The sequence below is a fragment of the Desmodus rotundus genome, chromosome 5 (assembly GCF_022682495.2).
Source record: "Desmodus rotundus isolate HL8 chromosome 5, HLdesRot8A.1, whole genome shotgun sequence".
NCBI classification, from domain to species: Eukaryota; Metazoa; Chordata; class Mammalia; order Chiroptera; family Phyllostomidae; genus Desmodus; species Desmodus rotundus.
The window spans coordinates 135,779,431-135,800,256 of NC_071391.1; the positions used below are offsets into that span (position 1 = coordinate 135,779,431).

The 20,826-nt window shown below is 41.1% G+C and overlaps 1 long non-coding RNA gene across 2 annotated transcripts in view; it reads right to left on the minus strand.

Annotated features, from left to right (window-relative positions):
- The window catches only part of LOC123478942 (uncharacterized), a 37,809-nt gene extending 20,832 nt beyond the window's left edge, over positions 1-16,977 (minus strand). For both annotated transcript variants that reach the window (XR_008426971.1, XR_008426970.1), the window contains exon 1: positions 16,787-16,977. This is a non-coding gene — a long non-coding RNA (uncharacterized lncRNA). The remainder of the gene's footprint in view (positions 1-16,786) is intronic.
- Positions 16,978-20,826: the final 3,849 nt, after the last annotated feature.

Sequence of the window (20,826 nt, forward strand, 5' to 3'; positions counted from 1 at the left end):
ACTGGCTTCTGGCTTCTGGCTCCGTTCTGCATCCCATCTCATAAAATAGTAAGACTGGAGCTGCTGGAAAGATGCAGTCAGGAAGGGAAGGCTTCGTGGAGGAGTAGGCTCATGGCCTGCCTTGAAGGATGGCAAGCTGGGCAGGGGTACCAGCAGAAAACAGGTCTGCACCCTGGTGGTGTGAACAAGGGGTGGGGGGAGAGACAACAGGGTGCAGCAGAGGCTGGAAGCTTGTTTTGAAGCAGGAGATGTTCTTTCTGACCATGCCCCACCCTGCCGAGAGAATGTCACCCTTCATGGGAAAGTGCTTTGCAGAACATCAAAGTCCTCTGCATCTGAGTTGTGTGGGTAGTGCATACTGAGTCATCTCGGAGTTCTGACTTGTGCATTGAAGTGTAAGATAGGGGTTCCAATTTATTCAAAAGTTATTCAAAATGCTATCTGATCAGATTAGAAAAATGGAAATGGATGTCATCTCCTTCAAAGCTGAAGTTTATTAACCCAGGACAGGAAGCAACCTTCTAAGTGGGCAGGGAATGATGAACACATCTGTTTGGTGTCCAGCTCAGGACAAATGGAAAACATCCCTGGGTTCCTCTAAGCATTTATGGGCTTCTGTTTACCAGAACTTTCTAAATAAAAAATCACTTCTGAGCTGTGAGTTTATGCAGGCATTGGTATAACTCAGTAATTAAGTCCCCACACAAACCAAACTCAGACGATTTATTTTTTTGCTTTCCCTGTCATTTCCCACAAAGGCATTGTTCTCTTTGCAGGGTGAGGTACTATCAGAAAGACCAAGCCCACATAAGCTTTCCTGGTCTCCTTCCATTCCCTGTGGCTGTTTGCATGCCTGCAAGGGCCCCATACCCAGCATGCCCCTCTGCCACACCTCATTGGACCTTGTGGTCCTGGGTGCCAGGGCCAAAAAAGTAATCTGGGCCTTTTGTTCTAAGATTTTAAATTTCAAAAAAGGACTTCTGTAGACATTGCCTATAGACAACACTGGTAATATCTTTACCAATCCTGTCTGTACTTGGGGAAACTCTCATGATATCAGTCCTGCTTTCTCATTGCAGTCACAGCTCAAACTCCTAGCTTCTTTTGCAACTAAGAAGCAGAGCTGTGACCTAGCTCTGTTATTATACACGCCCACCTACAATTTTGTCCTGGAAATGAGGAAATGAGCAACATGAGGAATCAGGCTCTGCCAAAGGAATCCATTTGGTTGGCCCTAGCAGCAGCAAAGGCATCAGGCCTTGGGGGACCAGTTCCAGCTCCAGACATAGAAGTGGGCCTCATGCTAGAGGCAGCAGTGCATGTGAGAGAGAGGATGTGTTCCTGGCCTTGAATTTCAGCTACAAGGGTGGTGTCATCTTCAGACCACTTCTACAGTGTGGTCGAAGTGTTTTTCCTAGAAACTCAGCCTTCAACCTTCTCCCCCAACTCCCAATGATTCTGAAGGGAACGCAATATCATTTAATAATTCCATTTCATCTTCACGTAGTCAGAGTAGTTTCTGTTGCTTGCAGTGAAAAATGCTGACAATGGGCATTTTGCAAGCAGAGGGGTCAGGAGCCTAGGGGCACAGAGCCCTTTGACACTTGTCTATGTTCTAGGGGCTCTCTCCTTCACTGCTGTTTAGTGACAGGGTAGGGGAGGGGTCATCTCTTCCTGGGATATAGGGAACTCATTCTTTCAATGCAAGACAATCTCATAAGTTATGAGCAATCCTTTCTTTGAAGCAATGATGCCTGTACATATAAGTTCCTTTGACACCCACCTAATGCTACAACACACAAGAGCTTCAGAATGTGACTTAAGCCAGGGTTAAGCTTCCATGATCTCCCTTTGCCCTCTCTTTCCTGGCCCTGGCTCCCCAATTTCTGGAAACCTAGTTACCTCCTGTCTCAAACCCTTCTCTCCTACTAACCTCAGTCAAACTTGCAACCAGCTCCTTTAAGGGATAATAACTAAAAATAGCTTAGAAGGTGATCCTTTGCCAGAAGTACTTTGATGAAGCAGGAATCGAAGCCTTGGTGAAATTCCAAGTCAATAAAGGAAATTCCTGTTTGATTCACCTCAATTTTTTTTTTAATTGTTTGTTTTTGGCAGTGAGGACTTCCTAGGGTGACTACAAAGCCATCGTATAGGAAGGAAGTACTCTAACATTTATTGAACAGTACTGTGTATTTTCCAACATTGTTACACTTATCCCTTGCCCTCATTGCTTCAGACACACCAACCACCTGGCTGTTCCTCCAACATATTACACATGCTCCAGCCTCAGGCCTTCGCATTTTCCAGTCCCTCTGCATAAAGTGCTCTCTGCCAAAATACCTTCATGGCTCATTCTCTTACTTACTTACCTCCAGGCCTATGTTCAAATATTCTTAAAGACACTTTCCCTGACCACCTGACCACTTGCCACTGACCCTTAACTCCTGGAATTTTCATTCTCCCTTACTGCTTTACTAGCTCTCCATGTGACTAATCACCATATGATATACTTATTTACTAATTCACTGTCCAGTCCTCTTGCCCACCACACCCCCCCATCACAAAATGTTCTATAAGGTCAGGGATTTTATCTCTGTTCCCATCTAGAGCAATCATCAGCATGCATGTAGTCAGTGCTCAATAAAATCTGTTGAATGAATTAAATTCATACAAAATGCTGTAAATATCACTGTCATTTTCAGGAAAGGAGTAATACTGAGGAAAATTAAATAAACCATCCAAGATGTCCCAGCTGATCTATGGTGAAGCTGCCACCCAAACCTGAATTTATGCAACAACAAAGACCAAGCTTGCTCACCCCTGCCACTCCAGGCAAGTTAATCATGGAGAGTATTAGAGCCAATTCCCTTACTGCCTCAGTCACCTTCCAGATGATAATACTTGTATTGTTTAAGGTAACATAAACCTGAACTCTAGGTCTAGGAGGTTCACCACTGATAAACCTTCAACTGGATTAACACAATAAAGGAGGCTGAGACAGGTGTTTTTGCTGGCAATGTTCTCCTCCAAATGGTGAGTGAGGGAGCCAGGCACTTTCTAATTTGTGGACCCACCATCTTTGACACGTGACTCACAAATTGCCTTGGGAACCACTTCCACTTCAGTCAGCCTGAAGTGGAAAAGAGCATGGAGATCACATTTATGTGTATGTGTGTGTAAAGGATAGGGGGTGTTAGTTCTGCTCACACTACAATGACTAGCATTCAGACACATAACTAACCCAATTGCAAAGGAGTCTGGGAAATATACTGTGGCTGTGAACCCAGGGAAAAGAGAAGAGACATGGTGATCAATAACCAGCCTTGAGAAGATCCGGATGTCGTCTCTAGTAGTAACTCAGGCTTTGGAGTGCCCCGACCCTTGAGTGGGAAGGCATCATGCAATGTGGTGAACCACCTAGACCTAGAATTCAGGCAGTCTTAGGTTCAAATTCCAGGCCCATCACCTATTACTTGCTTGACCTTAATCAAGTTTCTTACCTCCCTAAGTCTTAAATTTCTCAACTATAAAATAAGGACAGTAATAATATCTACTTCTCAGGTTGTAGAGAGGAAAACCTGAGATAATGCCAGTTGAATATGTAGCATAGTCCTGACATATGACTCTTATTAGGAAGAAGATATTCTGAAGAGGGGTCCCCAGCTTCTTCTCCTGGCACTCTTTCTTCCAAGCTGCCTAGTGGTCCAGAGAGTCACTCTGGATCTCAAAGCTTAAATAAGACAAGCTTTGTCCCCACTTAACAAGTGACCTATGAGTCCTCTCTGTTGCATCCTATTGATGGTTTCTGACAAATTCCCCAGTATCGGTTTGCATAAGTAAGTTTGAAGTGCCCCTTCCATTAACAGAGGAGCTCTGCTATTAACTAATTACACTTTGGCTTTTCCTGCGTTAGCTGCTGTGCCAGGGAGAGGAGGCTGAGTATGAGGTGGCCTCCGGCATGGAGAGAAGGCTTGTGGGGACTGGGGTGGGTGGGGAGCTGGGGTGGACATGGGGGTTGTTGTTTTCTCTCTTGTTTTTTCTTCAAATCCAGTAAATTGGAGAGAGGCTCATGAAGAAGCTGCTCCCAATTTCCCACAGGAATGTTTTCAAAGGATTTGGGCACCTCAGATTTTTTTCAGAAAAATAATGATATTCATTTTTTAAACAATTCAGTGAACTGCTCAAAGTCACTCAGCAAATACATGGTTTGATTATGGTAGGGTCCTGCTGAGGAGAGCTCTGGTCTCAGAAACTAGAGCCCCCACTGCTGGTGCCAACCCAATTGCCATCATATCTACAGGGTCAGCACCAGACCACACTGGCAAGCAGTGGTCTCCCCACTCCCATCTTCTGCTATACCTTCCTCTGAATTGGTCAGAAAAGAAATAAAATCCTTGGTTTTGGAGTGGGTCAGCTGAGAGTTCAAAGCCCAGCTCTGCTGCTTAGGCAAGTTATACAACCTCTCTGAGTCTTAGCTTCCTTACGTGTAAAGTGAGAAGATCCATCTCAAGGAGCTACCACAAGCATTAACTGTGAAAAGGGGTGACTCAAAGAAGATACTGTAAATGTTAGCAAGTAGGAGTTTCTTACTCCCTCCCCTTCTCTGAGACCTCTGCCATTACTTTTTTTAATACTTTTTTAAAAGATCTTATTTATTTCTCTTTAGAGAGAGGGAAAGAGAGGGAAAGAAACATCAGTGTGTGAGAGAAACATAGATCCGTTCGTTGCCTCTCACTCGCCCCCACCTGGGGACCTGGCCCTGCAACCCAGGCATGTGCCCTGACAGAGAATTAAACTGGTGACTTTTCAGTTTTCGTTTGATGCCAAAACCACTGAGCTACACCAGTCAGGTCCTCTACCATTTCTGCAGGCCTTGATGTCACCTAACAGAAAATTTTCTTAAGGTATGGCCCTCTTTGAGGTATTGTCATTTTAATGTGACACATTGTATAGCATTACTGTGATGTGATGTGTTATGAATAGGGAGATGCAGATATCTTTGTGATACTGATGGGGTGGGCCTAACAGAAACCCACTTAATGGGGTCTGAAGAGCCTCTTGGGGGACATCTCCTCCTGAGAGAAGGAGTCAGAAATTATGAGCTTCATCCTATAGAAAGTCTTTGGCACGGAAAGGGTAGGGGTTTTGAGTTGGAATCACTTAAACCTATCTCTATCCCAGCCACAGGGATAGGGGTCTAGATGCTGGACATAAAAAGTTAGTAAAAACAGAAAGAACTGAGTTCCACCTCCAGTTAGAATGCAAAACAATTTCAAGAAACTGTTGCTTCCACCTTAACAATAATAACAAGCCAAATAAGCTGCAAAATCACAATCGCAAAGAAGTAAAAATAAACTAAATTTCAAAAAATGATAATTCCTTCCTGGCAAGAAGAGACCAATGACACCTTCATTTCTGGCGAAGAGTAGAGAAAGAGGAATCTGCCTTGCATGGGGGTAAGCTGAAGGCTGCCAAACTTTGACAAACTGATAGCAGTGTGTGGGTTACCAGGACAGATTAGGACATGAGGAGCCCCAGCCAGACTGTGAATCTGCACCTACCCACCAACTCATTCCCATAGTTATCATCTAGGCCAGAGGTAGTATGCTGAGGGTTGGAGGTAGGGCAAGAGCACTTGGACAGATTCCCCTGAGGTGCCCAAGGCCTTCTTCAAGTGCAAGGCTGAGCTGGAAGTGGGGCAGGAGATATGAGAGAAATTACCCAGAGGCACTCTTGGCTTCCACCAAGTGCACTGCAGCCATTCTCCAAAAGATGTGGGCAGGACATCTGGAGACAGAGCAAACTCTCAAGATGTAGAAAGCAGAGGGAAATGTTGAAGAGCAAAGAGAATACTCTCCAGCATGTGCGTATGAGGGGGTGGGAAGTTGGCAGTCAGATTAACTATAAAGCATAAAGAATTTTCTACAATCTCACCAGTGCTCAGATCTCAAACCCAGGTAAAGGGAATCTTGATTTTTTTTTTCTTCTCAAATTGTTTTAAGCCAATGGCAAAATAAATCTAATTTAAATTACAATCAAGCCCATATTCAGCTGAGCTACAGATTGGCTCAATGCTCCCACACATGTCCTCAAACAAAAAGATGATTCCCCTTTTCTGGGCATGACTGTTATTCACTTAGTCTCTACTGGTATTCTACACAAAATGCCCCCATATATTGAGATATATGAAAGGTTAAAAAAAATCAAGAAAATCTTATCCATGGTCAAAAGAGGAAACAGTCAGTTGAATCAGACCCAGACATGGCCCAGGTAGGGACTTTAAAGTAACAACAATATATATTTAAATATTTTACAGAATATAATTGAAAAATATGCATGAACAGATTAGTAACTCAAGGAGAGAGAAGAAAACTATAAGAAAAGGCCCCAATGAAAACAACAGAAATTAAACATATAATTTAAAAAGTTTATTTAATAGATTTAACACCAAACTAGATACCGCACAGGAGCAGATCCATGAACTTGAAGACAAATCAATAGAAATTACCCAAACCAAAAAAAAAAAAAAGTAAACTAAGGAGAAAAAGAAAATAGAACTGTAGAATAATGTCAAATGGTCTAGAAAACAATGTAATTGGAATTCCAGAAAGAAAACAGGAAGATAACAGAAAAAATATGGTCTTTCTTTCTTTCTTTATCTTCCTTCCTGCCTTCCTTCCTTCCTTTCTTTCTTTCTTTCTTTCGACACAACAGACAAATACTTTCCAAAACTAACCCATAGATCCAAGAAGCTCAGTGAAACTTAGTAGAATGAATAGAAGACCACACCTAGAGCTGTCACAAACTGCTAAGACACAAAGATAAAGAGAAAATTTATAAAAATAGCCAGAGGGGAAAAAACATTATCTACAGGAGACAATAGTAAGAATGAGGCCAGAAAACTGGAACAATGTCTTTATAGTGCTAAAAAGAAAAAAATTCTCTACTTAATGTTTTATATTCTGTAAAATAGGGGCAATATACAAACATTTTCAGATAGACAAAAACAGAGAATTTGTCTCTAGAATTCTAGTACTACAAGAAATGTTTCCAGGTGTATATACACATTTAAGATTGGTCTTCCTAATGAACTGGCCCTTTTATAATTAGAAAATGCTCTCTTTATCTCTGGTAATATGTTTGTCTCAAAGTCCACTTTGTCTGACTTTAATATAGCACACCCATGTTTTATGCTTAGGGGTTATATAGAATATTGTTTTCAACATTTTTCCTTTTAACCTCTCTATGACTTATACTCAAAATATGTTTCTTTTTTATTATTATTTTCTATGTTGACACTATTACAAACAACCTCCATTTCCCCCCATGCCACTTTGCTGCCCTCCACCCAGCCCTTACCCCCCACCCTCAGCCTTCACCACATTGTTGTCTATGTTCATGGGTTATGCACACATGAATATATGTTCTTTGGCTAATCTCTTCCAGTCTCCTCCACCCCCGTCCCTTCTGAGATCTGTCAGTTTGTTACATGTATCCACGCCTCTGGTTTTATTTTGTTCATCAGTTTATTTTGTTCATTTGATTCCACATATGATTGAGAGCATACTGTATTTGTCTTTCTCTGACAGGCTTATTTCACTTAGCATAACAATCTCCAGGTTCATCTGTGCTGTCGTAAAAGGTAAGAGTTCCTTCTTTGTTGTAGTCATGTAGTATTCCATTTGTAAATGTATCACAGCTTTTTTATCTACTCATCTACTGTTGGACACTTGGGCTATTTCCAGATCTTGGCTATTGTAAATAATGCTTTTAAATAATACATAGGTAAATTTTACTTTTTAAATCCAGTCTGACAATTTCTGCCTTACCATTGGTATTTTTTATCTATTTGCATTTAATATAACTAAGTCTATGTTGGGTTTAAATGTAAATTTTTGCATTTCCCCATCCATTCTTTGCTCCTTTTTTTCCTGTATTCTTTCAGATGATTCAAGTAGTCTTTGGCATTCTGTTTTGTCTTCTCTATTGATGTTGTAGCTATACTTTTTGTGTTACTTTTAAAACATTTGTTCTTTAGAAATTAAATCATGTATCTTTAAATGATCAAAATCTACCTTCAAGTATGTTCATATTATTTTACGAACAATGTAAGAACCTTATAGCCATGATTTCATGTACCTGCCTTTTGCCCTTTGTGCTCATGTTTTCATATACTTTACTTCTATTTATACTATACACACAGTAATATATTATTATTATTTTAGTTATAAAAAGTCAGCAGTTTTTATGGTAACATGTGAATATATGAAAAAGTTCAGCTATTGTTAATATGACAAGAACAGTTTGTACAACATCAATGTAACCTGACAGCTGAGGAGAGTAGACTAGAATGTGCATGTGTGAACAATGATGACTTCACTGTACTAGGCAGTGGGGGCAGTAGATGCTGTTGAATGAGCATGTGTACTGTGTGGCCATCATATTCAAAATGACTGAGCAAATCTGCATCAAATTTTGCATTAAGCTTGAACATTCCTTTGCAGAAACTATCTGGGTGACTCAGAAGGCCACAGCTATTGGCAACTGGTATGATTGGCAGCTTCATCATGACAACACACCCACTCACGCATCATATCTCATGAAGAGTTTTTTGGTGAAACAGCAAATCACCCAGGTGACTCAGCACCCCTACAGCCCAGATTTGGCACCCTGCAACTTCTGGCTTTTCCCAAAACTAAAATCACCTTTGAAAGGGAACAAATTTCAGACCGTCGATGAGATTCAGAAAAATACAACAGGGCAGCTGATGACAATTGGGACATCTGTGTGTGGTCTCAAGGTGCCTACTTTGAGGTGTCATTGTCCTATGCATAATGTTTCTTGTATCTTGTATCTCCTTCAATAAAAGTATCTTTTTTTTCATATTACATGGATGGATACTTTCTAGACAGACCTGTACACTCATAAGTATTACAAAGTTCACAAAGCAGACATTGACAAAACTAAAGAGAAATCTACATCCATACTTGTATATTTTAACGCTTTTCTCCCAGCAACTGATATAACTAACACACAAAAAATCTGTAAGGCTATAAGAGTTGAATATCATTCTTAAGAAGCTTAACATACTTGACATTTACAAAATACTACTCTCAAAACCTGCAAATACTCATTAATTTCAAATGTACCTAAAACACTCACCATAAGAGACTACTTGCTGGGCCATAGAATAAATCTGAAAAAATTGTGTCAAGGCTCAAAATCATACCGAAGTATCAAAATAATATTATCTGATCACAATAGAATTAAGTTAGATATCAATTACAAAAAAGACACCTAGAAAATAACCCATATATCAAAGAAGAAATCACTAGAGAAATTAGAAAATATCTCTAACTGAATAATAAAGAAAATTTAACATAACAAAATTTTACAAGATATAGATAAAGCTGAACTTAGAGAAAAATTTAGAACTTTCAGTGCCTATATTAAAAAAGAAATGAGTAAATCAAAGACCTAAATTTCTTCTTAAAGAAGCAAGAAAAAAGAGCAAATTAAAACCAACATTAAGTAGAATAAAGCAAGTAATAAAATTAATAGTAGCAATAAATAAAATAGAAGATGGACAAGGAAATAAAAAATTAAAAGTTGAATATTTGAAAAAATTAATAAAACTCATAAGTCCTTAGGAAAACTTATCAAGAAAAAAAGACAACACAAATGACCAAGGAATGAAAGGAGAAAATATCGTTGTAGATCTACAGACTAGTAAAGGGATGTTGTATACAAAGAATACCAAAATATCAGCAATGTAAATGAAAAGGAAAATTCCTTGAAAAATAAAACTTAACAGAACTGAAATGAGAAGAAATAAAAAATGTAAATGGTCTTCTGTCTACTAAAGAAATTAAACTCATAATAAATACCTACCAACAAAGAAACCTACTGGTCCAGATGGCTTTACCAATTAATTATGTAAACATTTAGGGAAGAATTAATTCCACTCTTACACAAGCACTTTCAGAAATTAAAAGGAACATTTTCCCATGTGTTATCTGAGGTTTATATAACTCTGATATCAAAACCTGATAAAGACATAACAAGAAAAAAATACAAATACTCTTCATGAACATAAATGAAAAATTCTTAACCAAATACTAGCAAAACAAATGTATATATGTATAAATAGATCATTTCAATGAAGTTGATCCAGGAATGCATGATTGGTTTAACATGTGAAAATTGTTCCATGTAATTAACAGCAAAAAATTACATAATCATCTCATTAACTACAGAAAAAGCAATTGACAAAATTTAACACCCATTCATTAAAAAAACAACAAACAAAACAAAAGCAAAAGAACAAGAACCCTCTCAGCAAACTAAGAAGATAAGAAGACAGGGGAACTTCCTTAAACTGATGAAGTAATTATAAGAAATCTACTGATATGGTACTTATATCCACCCTCACCATGTCTATTCAGTATTGCACTAGAAGTCCTAGCTAGCACATTAAGGCAAGAAAAAGAAATAGAAATAGAAATATTAGAAAAGAAGTAAAACCATATTTATTTGCAGACAATTTGATTGCATAGGTAGAAAATCTTATGGATTTCATAAACAAAGCAGTAGAACTAATACATGACTTTAGCCAGGTCACAGGATTCAAGGCCATGATACCAAAAGCAATTTAATTTCTATATAATACCAATGAGTAATTGGAAAATAATCTTTAAAATTTTATTTACTATGTCATCAAAAATATTAACTACCTAAAAATAAACATACTGGAAAATGTGCAAGGCACAAAAATTTTTTTCAGAGAGAAATTCAAGTTGTAAATAAATGGAGCATATATCATGCTCATGAATTGGAAGACAAAATGTTGTTAGATGTCCATACTGTCTAAATAGATTTACAGATTCGATGACACTCCAATTACAATTACAACAGGCCTTTTTGAAAAATTCACAAGCTGAGTGTAAAAGTTAAATGGGCATAGAATATCTAAAACATTTGAAAAAGACTAGGATTTGGAAGCCTGCTACATACGCTAAGCCTTATCATAAAGTTATAGTTTGATATTGATGTAAGCATAGACAAATAGATCAATTGAACAAGGTACAGAAACCATAAATCAAAATACATATGTGGTCAATTGATTTTATTTTTTTGTTAAAATGTAAAGTGTTTCTAACATATGGTGCTCTACTCAGTCATTCAAAATGACTGGAAAATAATTCTTAAAATTTTATTTGGTACAGCTGGATATCTGTAAGATAAACAAACAGGAACGTCAACAGCTACTTCATTCCTTACAGAACAATTAATTCAGGAAAGATGGATCACAGGCCTGAATATAAAAGGTAGAACTATATAGCATCTGGAAAAAAACATAAAGGATATCTTTGCAATTTTGTGGTAGCCAAAGATCTTTTAGACCTAACCGGTCTAACTGATAAAGAATCAACTGACATATTAGCATTAATCTAAGGAAGATTGTATTTTTCAATAACGACTATAGCAATATTTCCAATACCACATGCTCTTCCAAAACTTTGCCACTCCCCAACCAAGAAGTGGAGTCAATGAACCCTCCTCTGGAACCAGGGTGAGCTTGTAACTGCTCCAAGCCTTAGGTTAAGGCAGAAGTCATGAAGCTAGGTCAGAAAAGGAAATCAGCTCCCATCTGATTCTCTTTTCTTTTGAGATGCTCTCACCCTCAGAACCTAGCCACATGGAGAGGTCATGTTACATATTCTGGTTAACAGCCCAGCATAAGGCCTGAGATGACAGTATCAATGGCCAGACACGTGAGTGATCAAGCCTCCAGATGATTTCAGCCCCTAACCTTTAAGCCACCCCTTTTGACACCAAAGGGAACAGAGACAAGCTACCCCTACCGAGCCCTACCAAGATTATAGATGTGTTAGCAAAATAAATGTCATTATTTTAAATTTTAAAAAGTTGGGGATAGTTTGTTATATAGTCAGAGTATCTGGAGCATTGTCAAAATAAATATTTAAAAGACACCATTATGAAAATGTATGTGCTATCCACAGACTAGGAAAGAATATTTACCACACACATACCTGACAAAGGACACGTATCCTGCACATACAAAGAATACCTAAAACTCAGCAGCCCCATTTTTTTAAACAAAAGATACCTCACAAAATATATGCAATTAAACAAAAAACATTCCCCAATATCATCTTGAAGTGCAAATTAAAACCATAATTTCAGACCTACTAGCTTGGTGCAAGCGTAGTATGGTACAAGTACTTTGGAAAACTCTTTGGCTGTTTCTTATAAAGTTAAGTATATATCTACCCTATGACCCAGCAATTTCAATACTAGGTATTTATACAAGAGAAATGAAAACGGCTTCCACAAAGAGAAATGAGAAGCTTCCACAAAAAGACTTGTATAAGAATGTTAATGGCAGCTTTATTCATAATAATCAAAAACTGGAAACAATGCAAATATTCATTTATAGGAGAATAGAAAAACAAACTGTGGCACATCCACACAATGGGATATAGCTCAACTGTATAAAGAATGAAATATTGCTACATGAAGCAACATGGATGAATCTTGAAAACATTCTTTTAAGTGGAAGAAGCAGACAAAAAGGAGTACATATTGTATGATTCCATTTAGATGAAATTAAAATTGATCTAAGATTAAAACTGATCTTAATTGATTGAAATTAATTGATCTAGAATTTCAACCGGTGTGACACAGCACACCAAGAAGTTTTAAAACATGCAACTACTCAGGGAAAAGAGGGCCACCAGCCTCTTTTTCCTTAGCAATCAGTTTGTGTGTGCCATGAGGAAAAAAGGTTGAAAATCACTGATCTAAGGTGATAAATTAGAAAGTGGTTGCCTCTGGAGAGACAAGGGACTACTTCTAAGGGGATACAAGAGAAACTTCTGGGATGTTCATGGGGTTTTTTTGGATTACGCAGGGATATACAATGGTCAACACTCATTGAACTGAACACTAATAATCTGTGCATTGTCTTGAATATAAATTATACTCAATTAAAAAGTAGAAAGAGATGTTTTTCTAAATTCTACAACACACTGATGCTCAAGCAGCCCTTCTGTGGGACCCTCTCTAACAAATGCCTCTGACAAAGAAGACTAAGGTATTGTCTTGTCCCACCTTCCCCCGACTCTTCCACAGTACAGCCGTGTAGTGATGACAGAGGCACTGAGCAGCACACCGGCCACAGCGGCAAGACCACATGACAAATATACAGGGCCCATCGCAGGTACAAACTTGTTGACGCACAATGCTTCTCAGAGTGTCCCAGGGGCCCTAATGTAAGTAGGAACTTGTACAAGGGCCCTAGGTCATGAGCTATGCAGGTGGGAGTAAAGAGGCAATCAAATGTGTGACTATTTATACCCACAGGCTGGTGAGCCCAGTTACATCAGACACCTGAAAAGCTTTAAAAACTCCCTCCAACGAGACTTCTCACCTCACTGTATTTCCCAAGCCGCCACCTTCCCCCACGTCACCAATTACCGTCTCTACCCAACTGATGAGTTCTCAAACTCTTTCCCACCATGCCTTGCATATACACATACTCTTATTTTCTAAATGTGTATTTTCTAAAATATATGTAGACACTAATTATTCAAATACGAATTCACTTAAAGGCATTACTGATTTCACTATATCTTGTCAAACAGTAAATGTAAAATAGAACTTCTATGGAGGGCACCAATAATTTTTAATAAATAATTTTTAGAGCAGGTTTAAACTTGGACAGATACTTGACAGATATGTATTTAAATTCTGACTTCACAACTTTGGGGAAACTATTTCTTGTCTCTGACCTTCAGTTTCTCATGTGAAGAGAGAGACATGATGACGTAGGGTCACTGGGGGAATTAAATGATGCTATCAAATCTTTAACACAGTACATGACACATAGTACATGCTTAGTAAATATTAGCATTATTCAACAGAAACTACATTATGCTAAAAAAAAATGTCCAGGCTTGGAGTTAAAAGACTTAGTCCTGCTTCTGTGCCCCCACTTCTCTTTGTGATTTGAGAATGTTCTTTAACCTTCTGGACCTCTGTTTCCTGACATGGAAAGTGAGAAGGTTGAGTCTAATTGTACTGGTGACTTTACTGACCACCTTCTCCTCTAGCCTGGCAAAAAATGCCCAAGGAAGGAAAGGTTTATCCTACCATCAATACAATCCAAATGCAATCCAGATTGCAGCAAAATGTCAAAGAAAAGCAGGTCTGGGGTGACCATGACTGCTATTCCCTGCCAGTGTCACAGACAGTGGAGAAATGACCCAAGAAATATCTGGTCAACAGAGAACTTGAAAGTGTTGAGCTAAGAATGGTCTTTTCCCTCAGGACTCACAAATGACTTAAGTTTCCTTCCTTCCTTCCTTCCTTCCTTCCTTCCTTCCTTCCTTCCTTCCTTCCTTCCTTCTTTCCTTCCTTCTTTCCTTCCTTCTTTCCTTCCTTTAAATCCAAGCAAAAAGGACTTTGGAGATGGGAGACAAATGGGTCTTTCCAGTGGGTCTGCCTCTTCCATTCCCATTACTGCCACCTAAGTCAGGCGTACAGGGTCTTGCCTTGGGACTACATCTCCTCATCCATCATGATGCCTCAGGCAATCCTCCTTCCATTCTATCCTAAATAGCACAGAAGAGGTGTCCTTCCAATGCACAGCATTGACATGCTTTCTCATGCTCAAAATCTTTCAGCAGTGCCCACCAATACTGGATTTATGCTCTTCCATTCACCAAGAATGCTTTCTAAATTCTAGTGATCCTTGAAGGCCCAGTTTAATTCCTACTGCTTCCAGGACGCTTCTCTTCATGTGTACTTGGATAAAGGGGAGAGTGCTCACTCACTGGAAAATCTCAAGAAGAATAACTCAAGCACATGCCCATAAATTGTTGTTGATTCCTCATTTTCTTTTGACTGAAAAAAATCATAAAATACTTTCAGGCTGGCATTCAGCATAGTTCACAACATGATTACACCAAAATTTCCATCCCACAATTCCATCATACCTGACCTAATCTCCACCCCATCCTATGAGAGTGATTTCAAGTGCTATCTTAACTCTGCTGCTTTCCCTAATTTTACTCTCCTTCCAAAGCCCCTGAGCATGTTGTTTTTACCCTGGGACTCAAAATCTCCTTGGCATTCCAGTTAAAGGTACATTCAGAGAACATAAAGCTGTTGAGGATGGAGATTGACCTCCTTGTGCATTGTGGTCCCGGGATCAGCACCGTCCATGCATGTCATGGGGCTTAGGAATTCTTGGGTGATGGACACTGGAAGGCCCATGTCTGGGCAGTTGTATAAGACATGTCACCCCTAGGTAGGAAATTAGATGAAATGGCACCTTGAGTGCCTTCCAGTTGTAATCGTCCAGGATCCTGAGAAGGCTCTAAGAGATCCCCTGAACTCTACATTTTCTGAATTGCTTTGCCCACTAGTCACCCAATTCAGTATGTGATTGATTGGTGGTGGTGTTGTTATTGTTTATATTTAATGGTTTGCGAAGATAATACATTCACGTAGTTCAAAATGGGGTTTTTGTAACTAAAAGGTACAAAGGACAATTAATCTTACCCTTACTCCTGTCACATCACTGCTCACCTAACCACTTTTATTACCTTTTTGTATCTTTCTAGTTTTTTTTATACAAATGTAAATATATGTTGTTCTATTTTATTACACAAACAGGGGCTTAAATTTAGTTCTTTTGGGGAGTTAAATTTACCTCGCCAGATGCAGTAAGAGTGTCTTAAAGCTTCTTTATGCCCTACTACACCTAGTTCAAGGCTAGACACACAGAAATGCTTCACTTAGTGCTTCTTGGTTGGCTGCCCTTCCACAACTTTCTCTGCCTGGCCTGGAGCTGAGAGCACGTGCCCCACCTACAACTCTAATGCGTGAAGAGAGGCTCTGCATTCTCACTTCCTCTGACTCATTTTTAGAGAATGATCTGAGCCCCAGGGGGATCAGTGCAAGTTTTAATCTGTGGTACATCAAGCCTCCTGCCACCTTTCAATTTGGTGGAACAGAAAGCACGATGAACTGGGAGTCAGCAGACTTAGAGTTAGCTTCAGCTGTGTGCCCACGTGGCTGTGCAACCCCAGACAAGTCATCTGTCCTCTCCAGGCCTCATTCTTCTAAGGACTTTCCTTCCAGGATCAGTGCCACCTCTATCAGGGTCTTCCAGCCTCAGCTCTGCGGACATCATGTGCTGTGGGCATGAGGGCATGTTTGTACCCAGGCGTCTGTGGGAGGCACTGGAGGCACTTCCCCTGGACCTGTGTCTGCCGCCCTGCTGATCCTGGTCACGATGACACAGCCCTTACTGCAGTCACAAGACACTGTGTGAGCATCTAAGGGCCATAGTTCCCTCCCCAGGACCCCCAGGCAGCTGTCTGTACAAAGCAAGACTAAACTTCTAGTTAATCAAGAGAGGCCTAAGTAAGGGCTCCACAACTGCCCAGGACCCCAAGGTACCTATGGGCATGTCTGGGGAGGCCAAGCTAGCCAGCCATGCAGGCTTCAAGACCAGCACCCTCCTCACCTGCACCCTCTGAACAGGTGGCACCAGAATGGGGAACTGTGTGGTTCCAGACAGCCTCTGCTGGGGAATTCCTCTCAATTCCTCTCTGCTCCACTGCCCTCCCCACCTGCCTCCATCTGCCTTTATGGACAGAAGAGAGCTGACCTGGAAGGGATTTCCAAGGCCATCTGGTCAACCCTCTCAGTCTACAGATTCAGAAACTGAGTCCAAAGAGAGGAAGTCACTCACCTGGAGCACACAACTGCCTAATAGGTAACAGTCTTCAATGACGAACCACCCAACAGGTCTCAGAAAAGCCAGCCAGGGCTCTCTCCTGCCTTCCGATGGCCTTGTCCGCACATCTACAGCAAGGCAGGTGTCATGCCAAGGTGCTCCTCTCGGGGAACAGGGTGGGAAGGTGTCTCAGAGGAGGCAGCCAGGCAGACACTTCTCACAGTTTCCTGTTCTGGAGGAACCCCGGTTGGCTGATTTGGTTCTCTTCACCAGTGGCAAGGGCTGCCTGCCTGCCTCTGGGGGCGTGATGTTGGTTATAAACTTATCACAACTGTCATGAGCAGGGCAGGCAGGGAGGAGAGCAGGGGAGCAAGGTGACAGTTTTGTCGTCAGCTGACCAGCCTTCAGGATAAAATTGGGAGTCAGGCCTGAACTCAGACCAAAAAAAGCTACTGCTAGAGCCCTGTTCTCTACAGGTCTGGAGATTGTCAGGGTTTATAGCATTTCCTCCCTCAATTGACTTATTCCTTCCTCCCTCTGCCTGTCTAAATCTTCCCTCTCCTTTGAAAAGCAGCTCTGGGCTGCCTCTTCCAGGAAGCCTTCCCTGACTACAACCATTTACCCTATGAGGCCCCCATGATGTGTCCTGGGCCACTCCTTAGAATGTGTGTGTGTCTGCAATCATGACCAAAGGCTGGGAGTCTTCAAGAGAAGGCCTAAACTGTAGTGTCCTCCACAGCCCCTAGCCTAACAGAACACACAAAGGGCATACAACTTGCTGGTCAAGTCCTTCCCGGTGGAGGAAAGTGAAACCAACCACACTATCCTTGAAATGCTTGCTTCCCTGTCAGACAGCCTGTGTGCCCCATGCCAGCACCCTAGGAGGTTCTGTGGAGAGAGGAGTGCATGGGGGTAAGTTGTCTACAGGGTATGAGGGCCTGGGGTCAGCCTTGAACCCCATTTCGGCAGGCTCCACACTGCCCCATGGAGCTGGTGCAGAGAAGCAGACCAGAACCCGTAAGTCCCACCTTCCACCCTCCCTCTGTCATCACAACACACACACATGCACACACACGCCGTCCTTGTTTTCCCTCCTTTGCTGCCCCACAGTTTCCTTTCACCCAACTCCCCCTTGATGGATAAGTTGGGACAGGTGTGACTTATCCCAGGGCCCATATGGACGGGAGCCAAAGTCATGCCCCAGGCTGCATGCATTCTCTCTCTCCCAAGGAGTCCCTCCAGCTCTGGGAAAAGCCTGAGGAGGGAGCACTCCACACCCTTCCTCAGAGGGATCAGAGCAAGTCAGACCAGAAAAAGAAGAACAGCAGCAATAAAAGCAAATGCCACCACGTCACTGGGCCTCACGGAGGCCCCTGCCGATATTTAGAAAGACCCTAAAATTAATCATTAATAACCTGGGGACAACTTTAATAGTTAATTTTTCTTTCCCCATGATTTGTGGCTGATGGACCTCAGGATCCTTGAGTTCAAAACAGTGCCTTTGCTCATTAGGCAAAGCTGCAGGCCCCAGCGAGGGTGCGGGTGCGTCTCTCCAGCCTGCCCCTGCCTGGCCCCAGCCTGACGTGGAGGAAACCCCCTTGGTGAAAGCAAAGGTTCTCACAGTGACATTAATCCAGCCACTTCACACGTGCAATGTTCCTGAGTAGTGGTTAAGCTTGTAAATCCATACTTTATGATGCAGAATTGCCTGTGAAAGGCGACGTGGTTATGTTAGCACCGCCAGGAGAAACTTAACTTTTGAATGCTCTTGTTTAGAGAGGTACAAATTTTTCAACTTCAGCATATGTCACCAAACTTTTCCCACATAGCTTACTTTCGTACGTCATTCAAAGCGGCTAGTTATATTTAAATACAGAATTCCCCTACCTGATTAAACTAAACAAATTAAAAATGGCTCAGTTATTTGCATCCAAGTTCTGGGTTTCTTACCCTCACCTTCGCTTCCCTATTGCTGCACTGAAATCAGACCTTAATGTGCCTGCAAAACAAAAACACGGAGGCCATTTTCATTGCAGAACAGAAAGTCATACGCAGGCACCTGCGTTTCTTTCTTTGTTGGCTGGGGTGGGTGAGGAGGGAGGAGAAAGAGGAATACTTCCATGTCTACAGGTCAACTCCGAGTCAGAGCTGGGGGTTCCAGCTTCTGTGGGTCCGGGGCACCCACTTGCCTTCTCTGGGCCCTGATGGTGTTGCCATGGCAAACAGTTATACTACTAGCATGCCTCCACATTGGCAGGAGAGAAAAACTAATCAAGGCCATCACAGCAGGTATCCTGGGTTATCACAAGCCCCACCCACTTCCTGAATTGTGCTGATCTGGAAAGGTAATTCACTACCTTCCAGGCCCATGTTCTTCAGAGTTGAGAATTCTGTGCAAACCTATTTCAGATAGTTACGAAAATTCATGTATCAAGGCAGAAAAATAGAACATATTTTAGCTTTTGTAATAGTAAATTAAAAGGTGATTTATAACTTTTAAAACTCCAGACATCAGATAGGTAGGCTTCCTTTTCTACTCTTACCTACTCCTCTTGGCGGTGGGCTGGCTGGCCATTGCCTAAGGGGCCACCGCAATCCCACTGACCCACTGGCTCATCTATAAACAACACCACCCCTCCCCCCGCTCTGTTCTTCTCTGCCCCACACCAGGACTGCCCCCTGCCCATCCTCTCTGAATCCTTCCATCCTCCCAAGCCTCACACAGCCCACCTCCTCTCTGCAACCTTTCCCAATATCTCTGCCCCTCCCTAACCTCCCTTCTCTGCCCTCCTGCACTGCATCTAGCTATACCACCAACATTGTATAAATACTGGTTCACTCACGGGGTGACTTGTACCAGCTTGTCCCTCCACCCTTGGATGGCTCTGGTAGGGCCCCTGTCTTATGGGCCTGTGCATTCCAAATAATGCCTAACAGCCTTGAGTTGAAAGTTTACAATAAATACCCCCTTTGGAGGAAAAGTTGGCAGTTGCAATAAAAATTTTAAATGCACTTGGTCTCTCCCCTGGCAACCCCCTTCCAGACTCCTAACCTGTAGAAATACTTGCTTACTTACACAAAAATGCGTGTTTAAATGAGTTCCTACATGGAGAGAACTTAGAATGGGGACCCTGCCCATAGTAAGCATACTATTCAGGGTGAAGGGTAGCTATTGGTGCTGCTATGGCTGTTAGGATGTTTCCTGCACCATCGTTCATAATAGCAAAAATCTGGAAAGAGCACACGTGGCCAGCAATAGGAGAATCATTAAATAAGAGATGGTACATCAGCACAATTCTATGCAGATTTTTAAAATAATAAAGTAGATTTATATTTATTGACACAGAAAAATATCCACATGTTCTTGTTTACCGAAAAAAAGAAAATTATGAAACCACAGGTATAATGTGATTTTCTTTTTTAAGAACTAAATATCATTATCTTATACACATTGGTGCAAGTAGCATAAAGTCATAATTAAGAACACAGATTCAAGACTCAACTGCTTTGGTGTCAGTCCCAGCTTCATCTCCTACTACCTGTGTGATCTCAAGCAAATTTCTTAACTTCTCAGTGCCTGGGTTTCCTCCTTTTCCAAATGAAGAAAATCAAAATACCTGCCTCCCAGGACTGATCTACTGACTAAGTGAGTTCACATTTAAAGCACTTAGAAGAGTCTCTGGCACACAGAGCGCCCCCAATAAAAGTTACTTGTTGTCAATATTATTATCTGCAAAGAGAAAAAGATAACAGATAAACACCAAACTGTTATCAATTGTTTGCTCTGGAGAGAGAAATTAGAGTCAAGGAAACTTTCTTTCTTTCTTTTTTTTTTTTCTTCCTTTTTTTTTTCTTTGCCACAAGCAGGTATAACTTACATAATATAAAGATGCAACCTACTTGCCAACAGGTTGCAGGTTTGACTCTTAAGGACAACTGCTACCTGAGATGTAGTGTGAGATGTCAGGATACAGGACCACAAGCCACAGCTTCCCCATTTCTAAATCCTGACTCTAACTCCAACCCACAGCCAGAAAATAAAAGATGTTATTGCC